General features: G+C 60.8%; 1 protein-coding gene across 1 annotated transcript in view; it reads left to right on the plus strand.

Moving 5' to 3' along the window:
- The window catches only part of LOC117652186 (RING-box protein 2), a 38,721-nt gene that overhangs the window by 19,988 nt on the left and 1,917 nt on the right, over window positions 1-16,816 (plus strand). The gene's annotated exons all lie outside the window — the stretch shown is intronic.

Raw genomic sequence — 16,816 nt, forward strand, 5'->3', positions numbered from 1 at the left:
TCCAGCCAAATTTGTACACCGAAATTCATCAAACATGTAAAATTCAATAAAATTCATCGAAATTGGACTGCTCTAGAAACTGAAGAGTGTGCATGGCATTCTCCCCCACGGAGTATGCCACAAAGCACGCTCCATTCTGGAGTGTGCTTGCAAGCACACTCTACGGAGGAGCATGCATGGCAAGCATACTCTACGGAGGAGCATGCTTCAAAGCACACTCCAGGATGAAGGCGTGCCTCTTCGTTCATATGGGCCTTGCAATAGCGACGCAGCACGCTTTATCCTGGAGTGTGCTTGGAAGCATGCTCCTCCGTAGAGCGTGCTTGCCAAGCATGCTCCTGGGAAGAGTGTGCTTGCAAGCACACTCCAGGATGGAGCGTGCTTTGTGGCATACTCCCTGGGGGAGAATGCCATGCACACTCTTCAGTTTCTAGAGTGAAATTCATCGACATTTGACTGAAATTCATCGACATTTGATTGAAATTCATCGAAATTTGACTGAAATTCATCGACATTTGACTGAAATTCATCGAAATTTGACTGAAATTCATCGAAATTTGACTGAAATTCATTGGATTTGTACATCGAAATTCACAGTGATTTCCCCTTGGCCTGGAGGTGTGCGACTGAGACAGAACGTCGATAGGCCTCGGTGGTGGGCGCCGTAGGGTAGTGTTATCGTTTTGAAGCAGCGACCGGCATCACGCCGAAAAGGTAGAGTATTTTCTTTTTCAAGCTGGACGCGCTGAAAACAAAACGGTTGACACGCCACTGCAAGGGAAGCCGCGAAACCATTCCAGTGGCGGGCTGCCTCAGTCCCGCTCGGGAGCACTGACCAGTCGGTCCAGGCAGTTCGTCGTACCCGAGCCCAGAGGAAGCTTTCCTATCCCTTTGGGCCTTTGGGGCGCCTTCGCCCGTCGATGCATCAAATGACAGCAATGTTTCATGGGGACGCGGCAACCCCAAACAAGCACCAAGGCTAAGAAATCGTCTTTTCTTGGTGCAGTTAGAGTGGGCAATTCGTTGTGAAAATTTTGGCTTTCCCAAATAAATTTTAGTTGTGTTTAAAATGTATCACGGGTTCAGGACATTGAATACATTACTCCAACCTTGTAAAAGAAGTTTCAAAATTACAAATTTTTCAAAAAAAAAAAAAATATCCCGAAAAAAAAATATTAGGAGATTGTACTAGTGCCAATGTGAAGGTTCGCCTCGGTATGCGCGGCAACAGAGGCTTTACTGCCGAGGTTACTGGGTTATGTCGACAGTGAGCTAGACTAAGCGGGCCCGCCACCCCGCCCTTGTAACACATTGCGAAAAAGCTTCCTGACGCGCGGGTGGTACCACTGGGCGGATCAACGGCGCCGGGCGGAGTGGCGGCCGTGGCGGGGTTGGTACGCGTGCGACCGGGAGCGCGGCGCGGGCGGCGGCGACGGAGGTACCCCCTCCGAGGTTCCTTGTTTCTTGGCACTTCGTCAGAAAGATGACTCCTCTCGCTCCCTCTCCCTCCTTGCCCCGGGGCGGCGCCCGCCTGGGCGGCTTCTCTCTCCCTCTCTCCTCGCTTTGTCGGCTCGTCGGCGCGCTTTTCGCGTGACTGGGTAAAGCGAAATGCCTTACCGATTTCAGTTTGGCGCGGCTCGGCGCGGCGCGGACTTTGTCGGGTACTTTTCCACTCTGTGCGCTCCGTGGCCGACTGGCGTCCAGCGGGGCGGGGCGGGGCGGGGCAGGGACCGCGTGGGCCTGGACTAGTGGTGAATTCGTTGTCCTCTGGCGACACGGGGCGCGTCAAATGACGCGTAGTCACGTGCACCCGTTATCACTCTTTGTTGTTGTTGTTTTTCGTTATTTGCCCCGTTGTCTGAATGGCGGTTAAGTTAGTTGTCTGCCTGCAGGCTGATGCCGAACTGTGGTCTCGCCGCCCTCTCTCTCTCTCTCTCTCTCTCTCTCTCTCTCTCTCTCTCTCTCTCTCTCTCTCTCTCTCTCTCTCTCTCTCTCTCTCTCTCGCTTTCACGGGACGCTCCTCAGGGGTGCGAGAGAGACGTGCTGCGAGAATGAGCCAGCCGCTCCAAGTCTCGTGTTTGCGGTTGGGAGCGTGTGTAGACTACACTGTAGAGGCTGCGGCTCGCGGCTGCGTCAGCACGTCAGCGCACAGGTGCGGCGCTGGGAGCGCAGGCCGCGCGGGCAGGTGCACTGTGGGGGTGGGGGTGGCGCCCCCTGCGGTCGGGGGACGGGGGTCGCCGCCGCGGATACCCCCGGCGGCGTCGCCAGAGTCTCTGCGCGCCGGGGGTATGCTCGCGTGCGGCCTCGGCGGCGTCGTCTCGCGGCGTGCTGTCGTGTGGTTCAGAAGGGCAGTCTGTCTCTCTCGCACCCGCACGGAGCGCCCCATGAGTGCGACAGAGACAGCGACCGAACGGCTCCTCTGAATGGCTGGCTGGCGAGGTGCACGGCCTGGCGCGTCACGCCCCCCCCCCTCCCACGCGTCTGGCCGCACCGCGCCGTGCCCAGACAGAGGTGGCGCTTTTGATTTATATTTCTCGTTGATAGCGAAAGCTTATCACCGCCAGGCTTGGGGATCTCTCAATATTTGTCTGGCTTCTTTCTCCTCCCGCCGGCGGGGGTTGGCGGCCCGGCTCCACTTAAAAAAATTAATTTCAGAAACCTCTATTTTGCATACCAGCAACTTTTGGTCACATTTCCAAGACGGTGGTTCTCGATGAACCTTGGCCGCGGCCGTGCGTTGACACCGCGCCTGCCGCTTTTTGCACGTCTTGCCCGTTTGGCGGCGATACAGTTTCGGGCGCTATCGTCCCTGGCGTGTCTGGCGCCTCTCCGTGCATCGCCTTGTCCAGCGGTGCACTGCCCCTGCGGCGCCACGTGGCGAGGTTTGCAAACACGGCGCCCGCCACGCCACGCCCGACAAAGGCCGCCAACACTTCATTTCCATAAAGAGCTCACCGCGCGTCTGCCGTCTTGGTTCTTTTCGTCTCACTTTCGTCAAAGCCGAACTGGCACAAATGTGCCGCTGGCTCGCTCCCGTATTCCCAATCAAGTTTTTTTTAGCAAATGAATTTCGTCTCGGTTTATCGTCTGATCTGCATAGTCACACGTGTCTATACAGTGCCGGCGACTTGAAAGCGCCAATGCGAAGTTCGTGCGGCCGGGTTTGCCGCGCGAACCGTATTTTTAATTGATGGTCGTCCTTGTCTGACCTCTGCGGCCTTGGGCCAGTCCCTCCAGTGACCCGTTTTCCGCGTAGGATTTTCTCGAATGCTAATGGTTCCTGGAGGGCCGGGGGTGACTCGCCTGGATGAATCCGATGAATCCGTTCCGAAATAAATCGAAGGCAACGGCGGCGTTTCTTGACCGCTGGATAGCCGCGCTGCTCTCGCGTGTTTCGGCGTCCGGTGTCCCTTTCCCACCACCTTGTCCCTTCGACTCCTCTCTCTCTCTCTCTCTCTCTCTCTCTCTCTCTCTCTCTCTCTCTCTCTCTCTCTCTCTCTCTCTCTCTCTCTCTCTCTCTCTCTCTCTCTCTCTCTCTCTCTCTCGCTGACCCGGGCGCGCCGCCTGGAAACTTCCACGACAGGAACACGCTTCAAATCGTGGCGATAGGGAGGCTGCATGCCTTGCTTCGTCGCTACGAGTCGCGACACGACACAGAGACGGCAGAGCCCCGACCCGACCGCTCCACAGACGAGGACACTGCGAAACGATCGCTCTTTTTAATTGTTTTAATTTTTTTTAATGGCACTCTCGAGTAATTGCAAGAGCTTCCACTTGTGTCACGTGTCACACTCTTTTCAGTTTAACGATAATAAGGGGGCCAGTTCTCTTCTTATAAAATTTTAATTTTATATTTAAAAAAAAATTCTTTTTTTAAAAAATTTTTGTCCTTTTTTTTTTAAATTTTTGAGTCTTTGCTAAAGAACACCAGGCCGTGTCCCTGCTGTCCCACCGGTCTCGTTGAGGTGCCTCCATCTCTCTCGCTCATCTCTCTCGGGACAGACGGCACGCGCGCCAAGTGGCTGGTGGGAGGTCCGAGCCTGTGTCCGCGGGTGGACGACGGGGACGTGCAATTTGGGGGTCGCGTCCCGCCGTCCCGGACACACTGTTGCCAGGCAGAGCGAGAGAGACAGGAGACAGGGTAATGTGGATGGGGTTCAACTCACGTTTCTCGCGTTGGAAGACCCATTCATGCTGCGATTGAGCGCCAATTGTAACCAATTCGAGGCGGACGCCCGCGGGCACGGCGAGAGAGAGAGAGAGAGAGAGAGAGAGAGAGAAACACGTGAGGTTACGCAAGCCGATTTAACCCTCCACCTCTTCCCGCCGCTCGATATTTGACGACGATTTTTTGTTGTTTCCCCGACGACCTTTGATTGAAAATTGAATTTCGAAGTTGATGACCTGAAGGAGAATGTTGTGGCCACCACCAATTTCGCGTTGCTTGAAGCGATTTTTCAGAAGGGGTTTGTTTGTGCTGGACCCTGCAATGGGGTGGTGATTTTCCGCTGAGGCATTCGAGGCCGCTTCGAAAAATACCCGTATAAAGTTGACTTGGTTTATGAAGCCTGAGTGCGGCGGGTTATTGGATTTGGGACCGCGTGCTGGGCGTTCCAGGGATTACGTGGAGGGCGCCAAGGGCCGTGAGGCTTCCCCAGGGATAGGGCGGGACAAGCCCTCGGTGTACGTGTATACTGCGGCGTGCCCTTTGCAGGTTGGGCACGTTCCAGAATTAACCGCGCAGGTCAGACCACCACCCCCAGCACGTCAGAACGCCATCAACTATTTTGTGCTGTTCCACGAAATTCTGCGTTCAACCGAATCGAAAATGAATGGAGGGCCGACACATCGGTGTTGGGGAGAAGTCTCTTAAAGTTAGTGTAGGAAATAGACGTAAAGTAGTGAAATCAGTTTCGGAAATATTGCCGCAGGTGTTTCGTTACAATGTGATTTCCTCGCAAAGCGAGTGGAAGCTTTTTCCAGGCAACGTAGTTGGCGGACACGGCACTTTTCTCGCTAGCCTTGAAAAAGTTTTTTCTTTTTTCGATGTTTCTTTTCCCGGCCTTTCCTCGCCTCGATGGAAACGAAGTTTGTGGTCCTTCGGGGCGGTTCGGCCGGTCCATTCGGCCTGCTTTGCTGCTCCGCGCCGGAAGCCCCCAGCCAGCAGCCCCGGGCAGCCATTACTCCGCATCCCCTGTGCCTCGCAGCCCCGGAGGCCCGGCGCGGGGCCCCAGAAGTGGATTACCGAGATTCAGCCTTGCCCGCCGCGGCCGGCACGTGGGCCACTACGGGGCTGGCTAACTAGTCCGGAGACCGACGGGCTGCTGGGTTGCTGACGGTCGCTGACCCGCCGAGTCCTCCCGCCCTTCTCAAAGGCCCGTTGACCCCACGGCTTCCGGCCGTCCTTTATGAATGACGTCGGTGCGACGTCAACCTGTTGAAACTTTGGGACTGGCTAACTTCTGGCGCGCTCGCCCCCTCGTCCCATCGGCATGCCGTCGCTGACTTTTCCAATTACGCGAGAAGGAGGCAGTGTAGGTCCTTATCAAGGCACACACGGGCCGCGCGTTTATCGCGCATGCCCGGTAAATCGGCCGCATTGGCTGCGGTGGACGCGTCCGGACGGGCCGCCGTCCAGAGTCCCTCTGTCTCTCTCGCTCTCGCAGGGCGCCCCGCCGGGGTGCGAGAGAGACAGTGACGTCACACCGAAGGGCCGATGGTGTGCCGGACCGTCCTTGAGGCGGCGAGCTGATTTTTCGGCCCCTGCAGTGCAGGTGAGTCACTGCAGCTGTCCTGGCCCGACGTGTGCAGTGCACGAGGGCGCGGGCGGGGTAATTTTAGCGGGCGCTTTACGGTGCAGTAAAATGTGGCGATTGTTTGCGACAATGCCTGTGGTTTTCGGCGCGTGGCTAGACTAGACTGCAAGTCTAGCAATGCCTGGCCCTGGCGGCCGACTGGCGGCTGCGCAGCAACACGGTTCGCCAGCGTGCCTCATCCTTTTCATTATGTGTGGGTGCGGCAGCCCACTGCACTGCATCTCGATTACCCACAGGGTGCGCGGCAGAGCGGCGCGAAATGCGCGTCGGACTTCTTGCCGCGTCGCGTCGCCCCCTCCCCCTGTCCACGCCTTTCGATACGTGCCCTTGACGTCACGGAAGACTCATGACCGCTGTCAGGTTGAACACGCTTGGCGCGTCGTCGCGTCGACGCGGCCCTCTGTGGTGTGGAAGTGGTTCCGGAAGGGTTGGGTGGGGAGGCGCTGTGCCGCGCTCTGCGGGGCGCTGACGGTGTCAAGGCCGCACGCCCCGCCCCGCGCTGTCCACCCAGGCCCTGCCCGGCCCTTTGCCTGCCATTTGGCGCCCTTTGGCAGGGCCCCGCTGCCCCGGCCCCTGGGTAGGGCGTAGGGCCCGCCTCGCCATGGCGCGCCATCAGCCTGACGAGGGCGGCCGAGACGAGGCTGATGGAGCGTCGATGGCCCATTGCCCATTCCCTCTCTCGCCTGCCCTTCCCGCGCCCCCTTCCTGGAGCCTAGCGTCCTTTTCTTTCGCCCGCAGTCCGAGCAACAGTCGAAAATCGCCGGCAACATTCTTTTAGGTCCGAAGATTCAGCTCAAAATTTTATGACAGGAATATCGGTGCTGTTGAAGCTTAGTTCTCCATTTACTAAGCAATAAGCCTCAGCGCCGCACCTGTGTTGGCCGCGGCACGGCTGCACATGTTGCAGCGCAGCAGCGCAGGCCGCCTGTTGTCAGGCGGCCAGGCTCTGGTCAGGCAGCGGCCCCCTGGGTGGCTGGGCGGGCGCGAAGCTCGGAGCGCGAAGCTCGGACCTTAATTGACCGTTTGTCCGTCATAATGTCATGTCGCATGACGCCCAAATTGATGTTTTATCGACACGGCCAATCAATTGGCGCGACACTGGCCCAGGGTCGACACCACAAACAATGTGCGACTCAAGTCTGCGGTGTTTTCTCGGTCGCGGCGCGGGCGCGGGTTCGACTCCGCCCGACGGCCGATTCGGTTTCACTGCCACGGGACCACCGCCTCGACAAACAACAAGCTCGTGAGGATTCACTCAGTCACTCGCCCTGGACTGAGATTGAGGGGTTTCCTAACACGAAAACAAAAACCGTTTTTGGAAAAAGAGCTACCGTGCGCTCTTTTTTGCGGTGGAGCGACCGACTATCGTATTTTGGCGGCGCCAAGGGTACTCCTCCACCGCAGCCGCGGCCAGCAGCAGCTGCATTACAACGGCGGGGCTAGTTTGTAAACACACCGCCTGGTCTGCGCGGCCTGCTAGCTTTTCACTAGGCTTTTGGGTGAGCCGCCCTTGACTCCGCCGTCCTAGGCCGAGCCCTGAGCCGTCCTTGGCTGAGTCGTCCTTGGCTCAGCCGCCCCTGGCTGGGTCGGATAAGCCCTCGAGTCGTTCCGTGTTAAGTGCACGTGCTTTGGCCCACGCGGCCGCCCGCAATTTCTATTTCTATTCTCGAAGCCAGAAATTAAAGACACCTGCCAGACGTCTCTCTCGCGGCGCTTCGCTTCACAATGGCGGGTGACTTTGGCACTTTTGCAACAACGGCGGCGTGACGTTGGCGCGTGAGGGCGCCGCGTGCGCGTCGCGTGCGCCGTGCGCGCCGCGGCGGTGGTTTGAACTTGAAACTATTTCTGTTTTGTCTCTGAAAGTTGGCAGCGCGCAGCCCGTAATGTATCAAGGCGCGGGGCGACCGGCGGGCCTAGCCACGCTGGCCCGGCTGGCCCGGCTTGCCCCACGAAGCGACCAGCTGGGGCAGGCTGCGGCCGGTTCGCCCGCCGCGCCGCCGTGCCGCGCCGTGCTTCGCATCACTGCAAAGCCATTATTTTTTTGCGGACGAATGCACGGGGCTCGGGTGGCCACGTTCCTCGAACCAGGACCACGACGTAGAAGCGCGCCTCCAGGCCGCGGGGCCCCGATGGAGTCCGCGCCGTCTACACCCGCACCGCGAAGTCCCGGGCCATGGCGCCTGGCGGGTAGGCAACCCGGATGCAGCCCTGCTCGACGGGACTGCCTACCCCGCCGTCGTAAGGGGCCATGGCGCCTGGCGGGTAGGCAACCCGGATGCAGCCCTGCTCGACGGGACTGCACGAGCGCGGTATCTAATCCATCTCGGTTAACAAAGCCCCAAATTATCTGTGGCAGAAAGGCGACCCGTGGGGATGGCCCGATGGTGCCCGATGGGCGCTAGGTGGGCGGCTGCAGCCACTTTTAGCCCGATTGTTTGGATTGGTGGCGCGCGGTGCGCGGCCTCGCTTTACGGGCATCACGTGGTCACTCTGTCTCCCTCGCACCCCCACGGGACGCCCCGTGAGTGCGACGGAGACAGAGCGACGCAGCGACTCGGCAAGGCCGGCTGCGACTTTCCCCCTCTATGGCCTGGACTCGGCACCGCATCGCGCCGGCCTCGCCTCGTCTCGCCTCGCCGCGACTTCTCCGGGCGAGACGCAGGGGGAGGAGGGGAGGGCAGGCAGACTCGACGGCGCGGTGCGCAACGCCGCCGTGTCGCCTTCCGCCCACTGCACGCCGCGCCGCACCGCGCGCCGCCCCCAGCAAGGCCGACAAGGCCAGGGCCAAGGACGCGCCGTTAACGCGGCCCACGCCCACCCCGCCCTAGCTTCCCGCGTCGACACTTACTACGACCACGTCGTCCTCGTCCTCGGTGGTGGTCTGGTCGTCGGCCAGGTCCATGGGGCAGAGGCAGGGCGAGGGCGCCCTGGGCGGCGCCTGCCGCTGCGGCGTCAGCGTCTCCGCCGCCCTGGAGGACGCCCTCCGCTTGGGCGGCAGGCTCATGGACGACGGGCCTCCCAGCTCGTCGTCGAAGTCGGCCGCCCCGGGGGCGCGCTGCTGCCGCCGCAGCTCGCGCATGTGGTGCATCTCGACATTCTTCTTGAGCTTGGCGACGGCCTTGCGGACGATCATGTGCTTCCGCACGACGGAGGGGAACTTCCCCGCCGCCGGCTGGTAGTGGTAGCCCGTCGCGTAGAACATGGTGGCGGCCGGGAGGGTGCACTAGAACGAGTGGAGAGACACGCGCACGCACGCGGCGGCGGTCCTGGCGGTCCGCGAGGTGGGCGCTGCTGCGTCTGTTGCTGCTCCCCTTTGCACCGCCGGCGTGCGACTGGTCCGCGTAGTCCGCGTGCGCGCGCGGGGGCGTCGGCGGCGGGGTGCTGCCGTACCCCCGAGCCCCCTGCAGCCCCCTCGCTACGCTTGCTACCCCCACCCTCGCCACGGGGGGCGCATCCTCCCTTCCCTGTTGTGGTGCTGCCGCCGCCGCCGCAGTCGCTGGTGGTGGCGCGCCAGGCCCAGGCCCAGCGCCAAGCCCAGCGCCAAGCCCAGCCCCGCGACGTGGCCGCTCCGCTCATATTGATCGCCGGCCTAGCCCGCCTAGCCTGGCGTGGCCCAGCGCCGACCAGCGCCGCCCTGCCAGACTGGGGCAAGGACCGCCCTTGTGAGGCGGCAGCCAAGGGGGCGCCTAACCCCTCCGCGCCAACACACACACACGCCCACTTACTCACACATTCACACCGAAACGCGCCCGGCACGCACACCCTCGCACATTGTCATGCGTACACATGCGGGGGATTGTTTTCCCAGAAATGGCGCTTTTATGGGCGGCGGTGAGTCGAAGCAGGCGTGCCTTATTGTATTAGCTGGTCCGAGGCGGTGCGCGGTGCGCGCTGTGCCTCCTGAAATACACCCAACGCACCCCGCCCCACCCCGCCGGCCCGGCCGCTTGGCACCGGATGGGCGTGCGACCGGTTTTCGTTTGCTCAGGCCTCCTTGATGACGGTCTTGTCGAGGCGCGTGCGCGGCTGCGTGCGCGGCTGCGTGGCGCCAGTGGACACGTTGGTGACGGCCTCAAGGTCGGCGGTGGGCGCGGGGCACGCGGGGTGACAGGTGACGCCGGAAGCGTTGGCGGGGCGGGGCGGCGCGCTGCGGGCGGTCGAAGTGGCGCACTGGACAGGACACCCGGGCGCCGCCCTCGCCGCCCTCGTGTTGTCGCGTTGTCCTGTTCTCCGCCTCCATTTGAATGTGCCGCGCCGTGCGGCGTTGGGGAAGGCGGCGGGGGTGGCCGTCGCGTTGGGGGAGGTCGGTCCAGGGGCGGGCGGGGCGGGGCTGGCCGTTCGCTGCCGCCACCAAGGACGCCGTCGGGTGGGCGTGGTGCCCAACGCTGTGCCCCTCGCCTTATCCCCCCTCCACACACCACCCCGTTATCGCAGCACCGGAAAGCCCTCCCCGCCACCATGGTGCACCTTGCCATCTCCTTCCGGCTCATATTTTGTCGCGAGGAGGACGCCGCGGAGTGCCTGGGGGTTAATCGGGGTGGGGGCTGTAGGTTGCGGGGTGGCGGAGGGGTGGCGGGGCTTCAAGGCTGGCCAAGACTGCGGCGCGTGCGGCCCATGGCGGCACTCTTTTTGTTGCGGTCGCCTCGCCTTGCCTTTCATGAAGACGGCCGGAGCCTACTGCTCGTTTTTCTCGGACTTGGCCGGTATTCGAACCCCCGACCGTCGCTGCTGGCGCTGCTCGTCGCGATGCTCGTCGTGTTTTGCGGTTCCGCCCGCGGCCACGCCAACTGCGCCTGCCGCCCGTTAGCAGGACGAATGGCCCAGCAGTTTGTAGTTGTTTTGTCATCTCTGTGCGCTCCATGTGTGCAGACTGGCTGTGTGTCTGACTGTCTGCTTGGCTCTGTGTTGGGGTTGCGGGTGGAAGGGGTGGGAGTGTGTATTAGATCCTCAGATGATAGGGGACGGCTGGCAAGCCTTATGGCAAGCCCTGTGGCAAGCTAGGCACGTTGTAGCCTCTGAAATCCACGTCACGTCCGCCCCGCCCCGCCGCTGGCTCATCCCCGGGGACACCTAACGGGACTTGCGGAGCGCGCCCGGGGGATGGCGATGGCTGTGATCCTCGTGGAAAGGCGTGAAGGGTGTGGCCGAGGAAAGTGGGCGTGCGCCGTGCACGCGAGCGAGAGCGAGAGAGAGGGCGCGAGAGCGGTGCGAGATGGGCTGGGGATGATTGCCTGGCCCAGGCTCTCCTTTACGGGCCGGAACACTTGCAGCGGGTGCCCCAGGGCCGGGGCTTGCAAGGGCTCGCCCAAGGGTGCCGGCAGGGATGTCGTTTGCGGGAATCGATGTCGCGCTCCAACTTTGCGACGAGGGTCGAGGGATGCAGGCAGGGGGCGTGGCAGGCCGGCCGGGCGGGGCGGGGCCCCCGGTGGGGTTAGGCCCGCGAGGGCAACGACCTGCCCCACGACGCCCCTTTCCCTTTCGTGCACCTGACGGGGCGCGGCGGGGTGGGCGGGGGTGGCGGGGCGTGCGGGTCCGCGACCTCTGCAGCGCTATTTCGCCCCTCCGCCGTGCCGTGCCGTGCCATGCCTTGCCGCGCGGAGGTTGGACTTTATCCCGCGAGACGTGGCCGGCAGGCACCGCACCGCAGCCTGCGCACGCTGGAGACTGACTCCGCGCGGCGTGTCCTCGCTCCGTCTCTCTCGCACCCCTGCGGCCCGCCGGCGGCCCGCCCGCGAGTGCGAGAGAGAGAGAGAGAGAGAGAGAGAGAGAGAGAGAGAGAGAGAGAGAGAGAGAGAGAGAGAGACGGGCGCTGTTCGCGCGCGGTCCGCGGCCAGGCGTCGTCGTGGGGGTCTCGCAGATTGTCTCGTTCTGCTGGTTATTTGCGAGGGTTTGGGCCGTTTGGCCGTTTGGGCGGCGAGCGGCGTGATCTGGTCTATGCCGCCGCCAGCTCGAGCTGGTTAGGCCGCTGGTGGGCTCTAGCACCAGCAGCAGACTCATTCCGAGAGTCGTCGCTCCGTCTCTCTCGCGCCTCAACGGGGCGCCCCGCGAGTGCGAGAGAGACGGAGCGACGCGGCGAGGCGGCAGGAAGGAGACGCGCGGCGTGGCGCGGCGCGGCGTTTGGCGGAACGCGGCCTTGCGTCTCCACTTCGCGAAATGATCCGGTATCAAATAATGGCCGATTAGGGGGGGCCAAACGATCCGCGCGGTGGGAGGGGGAGGGGGGAGGGGACCGGGACCAAGTGGCCGCGACAGGCGGGCCGGACACAACGCGGCGTGTACGTCGTCCATCCTCCTTCGACAATCACTCTCGTTTTTCCAGCCCCGCTTCCCAGCGCACACTGCAAAAAGAATACTTTTGAAAATGTTTCTCGGTTTGAACGACGCGCAGAAAAGCGTGGAAACACAAGGAAAACACGAGGCGGGCTGTGGCGTTTTGTTCTGGCGAGACGAGCCGCCGCGCCAGGCGACGCGACGCGACAATGCACTGAGATGGCACAAAGAATCCGCTGCGTAAGATAGCGCGAAGGCAGCAAAGGGCTCCCATTCGCTTTGTTGTTGTGGCCGAACTGCGGAGGGGCTTCGAGCTGCCGGCGCGGGACTGCCTCTACACTACTCGGGACTCCGGGGCTTGGACGCGTGCATCTCCTTGACGGCGACCTGGCCGCGCCGCGTGGCGGCCCGGTACCGACAAGGCGCCTTCGTAATGCTGGCCTACTCCGAGCTGTCGTTGAATATGCGTGTGACGCTGGGCCGTGCGCAGTCACGCCCCGCCCCGCCCCACCCCGCCTGGCCAATGCTAATGTCGCGCCACTCCGGCATTTGATTTAAATTCACGACCATCCGAATTTGAGCGGGCCCCGAAAGTACCTCCGGACGGCGGTCCCAACCGAAAAGGTCGCTTGCGAATTCGTTTTCCGTCCTAGAAGAAAACCCCACTAATTTTGTTTGAAAAATAAAAAGGTTTTTACGAAAAGTTAATGCGGTTTTTTATGACGCCCGCTGCAGCTTGTCCAGGAAGACGCTTCTCGCGAGGCCCTCGCGAGGCCGCTCGGCTTGGGCGGGGCGGCTCCGGCAAGCTCCGGCAAGGCTCCAGCAAGGCTCCAGCGAGGCTCCAGCAAGCTGCAGGAGCAACAGGGCAGCCCAAAAAAGGCAGAAAAAACACTATTGTGCGCTGCATTTGTCGGCCCGGTCGGCGGTGGTCTTTTTGGTGACGCTGAGGATGGTTGTTCAGCCGCCTCGCAGTGAGGCCGATGAAGCCCCGGGCGGTCGTGCTTAAAAATCGGAGCCGTTTGGCAGGTTTCTTGCGTCTTTACCCTGTAATGGCGCATTGACGGCATTGCCAACGTAACGAGACCAAATTTCACATTTTATTTTCGTTTTGTTGAACGCGGTCATAAACCTGGTCCAAGTATAAGTCGTGACATTGATCGTGAAAAATAAAAGCAGAGTTATTCTGTGCGTTGAATTTGAAATTTGCCAGCGATGATTTGTTTGATTTGGTGTCGAAAAGTGAGGAATTTGACTTTCCCGGACGGCCTATCGACAGGTCCGCCTAGCCGTCGTCGACTTGGTGGCCGAGCGGTCGCGGCTAGACAGTCTCACCTGGCGCGTTCCCAGCAGAGGTCTTCTTGCCCATCCGCGCCACGCCCCGTCCAGTCGCTAAATATAGCCCTGTCTCGTTAGGACCTGGTTTTGCCGATGTTTGGTCTTTTGCTGACGCACTTGAATTTGTTTTCTTTTCGTCGCAAATCACAGCCTTGTCGTCCACCTTTCTAGGGCGGCGCGGCTCGGCGTCCAGGCCATCCAGGCCACGTTCCTGGAATGGAGTATCACTTTCCGGATAAGCCTACTCCCTCCGCCCCCTGGCCCACCCTGGCCCAGGGCCCGCCCGGGTGGTCTCTCTCCGTCTCTCTCGCACTCGTGGGGCGTCCCGCATGGGTGCGAGAGAGACGGCCGGGTGAGACCCCCTCTCTGAAGCAGCCCGTCGCTGGGCCTGGGGCTGCCTGCCTTCGGCTGCCTTTGGCCTGCCTGGGGCCCGGACGCCGCGGCGCCAGACTTTGCTTGCGAATCGGGTCAAGGGTGGGTGCGGCAGTGCCGGGCAGTGTGGCGGCAGTTTGAAGGAGTGGATGCGTCGCGCTGCCGCCGCTGCCGCCTCGGACGGTCTGGGGCAGTCTCGGACGCAGCCCGCGCCCTTTGGACTCGGAAGTACGGCGGCCGCGTGCGAAAAAGGCGAAGTACAGCGACTTTCCGAACGCGCGCCCTTGATGCTGTCCCTTTCCGGCTCCGCCGGGCAAATGTTTTCTCTGCCTTTCTTCCTCCCAACCCCGGTCCCCGGCGGTCCCCGGTCCTTGGAGGGCTGTGTCGTCTGCTTCGCGGGAAAGCCACCCCACCCGCTTTTCTTTTCCACGCCCCGCTTCCGGCGCGGCCCCTTTTTGCCTGACGGGGACGGATTGTGTAAAACGTTCGTAGCACCGTGAGCGAGTGGCTCTGTCCGTAGGCAAGGCCGACAATAAAGGTGTGTGTATGTGCGTGCGTGTGCGTGTGTGTGTGTGTCTCTGTAGTTGTGTGTGCGAGCGAGTTCAACTTAGCTAGCTAGGCACGCGGCTGAAGGTCCTTCCCTGCAACTCTGTTGTGAGTAGCACATCCAGATCCAAAGATCAGCGGCACTCACACACACACACGCACACACACTGACGTCCTCTCACACGCACACACACACACACGGTGGCAAGGAGCGTGGCTGATGTAACTCTGTCGAACGTTGAGCGAGATGTGGCGACGCTACCCGTGGACGCTTGCAGGGGCGGGGCATGCCCGGCACGGCCCGGCAGGTCGACGGGCAGGTGCTTTCACCGGCACTCTTAAAACGGAGGCCTTGATTAGTACGGGAGGAAGCCGAAATTGCCAGTGCAGGGGAACGTTGGGCGGCGGAGAAAAAGTATATGACGGGGTGGTATTTGAACCCGCTCCACGCCCTTTTGTGGCAGAACGGTGGCTTGTTGCTAGGTCCTTGACCGCGCAGACATCACGCCATGCGTCCTGGTTGTAAAGCCGGCACGGCGGCGCGGTCTCCGCCGGTCTCAGCTGGTGAGCGAGAGAGACGGCGAGAGAGAGGTATGTGTGTCGGAGGTGTGGTCGGTCTTGCGCGGCCTCTGATTGGTCGAGGCAGGCGAGCCCCCTCGGAAAACGTCATCACATGCAGGCTGGCTGCCTTGAGGGGCGACGCGTGGCGGCCCGCTCGCCCGGCCGGCCCGGCATAGACGTCGCTAACCTGACGCAACACAAACGGGAGTCGGCCGTCAGCCTCGGATCAAAACAAACCTCTCCGAAAATGAAAACAAAAAAGTGCGGGTCAAAAAACGCGTCCGCCTAAAAAAAGGGGTGGACAAAAACCGACGCTTTCAAAAAATATCCGTCCTTTGCCGAGTTCCACTTGATTTTGCCACATGGCGCCGGTGTCCAGAGCAGGGGCGAGAGAAGTTTTGTTCCGGGTTGCGAAACTTTGCCGTTCCGCTGGTTTGTTGGCCCAACAAATACTCTCTCTGCGAGTCCGATATGCGCTCGAGCCCGCTCGGGTCGTTGGCAGGGCGGGACGAGGCCACCACCGCAATGCAAAATAATCCGGACCTCGGTCAACCAAAGGAAAATGTGACGCTTTGCAGGCAGACGAAGAAATGGTCGATTTAATTTTAGAACGCTTTCGCCGCGTCACTGCGTCTCGGAATCCTGGCGAGTGGGTGACCTCGCGAGGAACGGCATCGCCTCATGTCAAATTCGCATGCAGCAAAACAATTTTTTAAAAAAGGAAGCAAAATTCCCAAACTTCACTTTCTAATTTCAAACAATCTTTTTTTAAAAAAAAATGTTTTTTTACCAATTTTTTGTTTGCACTTGGTGGCTGTCCTACTGTCCTCCCCGTTTGACGATGATGCCGCCCGTCTCAAGTGAGCGTCTCCACTAATTTGATTGAAGCATTTTTTCGAAATGTTGCTTATCTTCTCGCCTTATCTTTCGATTAAAGTTAATTTTCCGGTGCTGGACGCAGACTTGCATCTTGAGACCGCGCCCCCAAGTGCATACAGTACCCCCGCCACGTGCGGCCCGCCAGCCGGACTCACTCGCTTAAGTGGTCAAAATTTGAAACAAACATTGTTGCACAATCTGTCTATCGCCCCCTGACGCAACGTTTTTGAGCAACCAGATGTGCAGGTGCTTGAGGACATGACATCGCCCGCTTGGTCCGCTTCGCCCTGAAGAGCATGAACTTGCAGCAGCCCCCAGGAGGAGACGGCCGCGGCGGACGTCCTGGACGTCATCAAAGAACCACTTGATTGTCTTAATGGTCGGGAGGTCGGCATGTCAATTTAGTTTATAGCTAATCGCGTGCTGGACTCGGAAGGCAGTTTGATGGGGACTGTACATTCTCCGTGTTTCCTTTTGACGATGCTTACTTTAGTTTGAATGATTATACTCGACGCGGGTGATCGGTTGTGTTTGTCCAAGGCGTTGGCGACGGCCTTGCGGCCTTGCCCGCTCTTTCGGAAATTGGTTGTTCAGTAAATCGTGCGTCCAAGGGGTCCGAACCACCGCCTTCGTCCTTGCCAGGCTTGCCAGGCTTGGCGAAATCGACCCCCTCCAAAGTAAAGTACAAAGTTGATCGCAGGGCGCGCGGTGGCCTCGACGCAAAGTCTCTGTGCGTGTGTGTGTGCAGTGCCTGTGTGTGGAGGGTGTTGTTGTCGGGCCGCCCCCGCACCGGCTGGGCTGGGCTGCCCCAAGGGCTGCCCCAAGGGCTGTCCCCCTCGCCGACGTCATGGACGCCGTCATCCACGGCGCCGCAACGGCCCGCCAAGGGGAGCCAGGGGGTGTTGTAGCGGAGCCGGAGCGCTGCGCCTCATGGCATTGCGGGGGGGGGGGGGGTTCGGGCCGCATTGTGTCTGCGATTCCGTCAGCAGGGCCAGCTGCTGGCTTCCAACTGCACACACTCCGTTCGCCTTGGAGGG

Source organism: Thrips palmi, unplaced genomic scaffold, assembly GCF_012932325.1.
Source record: "Thrips palmi isolate BJ-2018 unplaced genomic scaffold, TpBJ-2018v1 HiC_scaffold_7, whole genome shotgun sequence".
Taxonomy (NCBI): domain Eukaryota; kingdom Metazoa; phylum Arthropoda; class Insecta; order Thysanoptera; family Thripidae; genus Thrips; species Thrips palmi.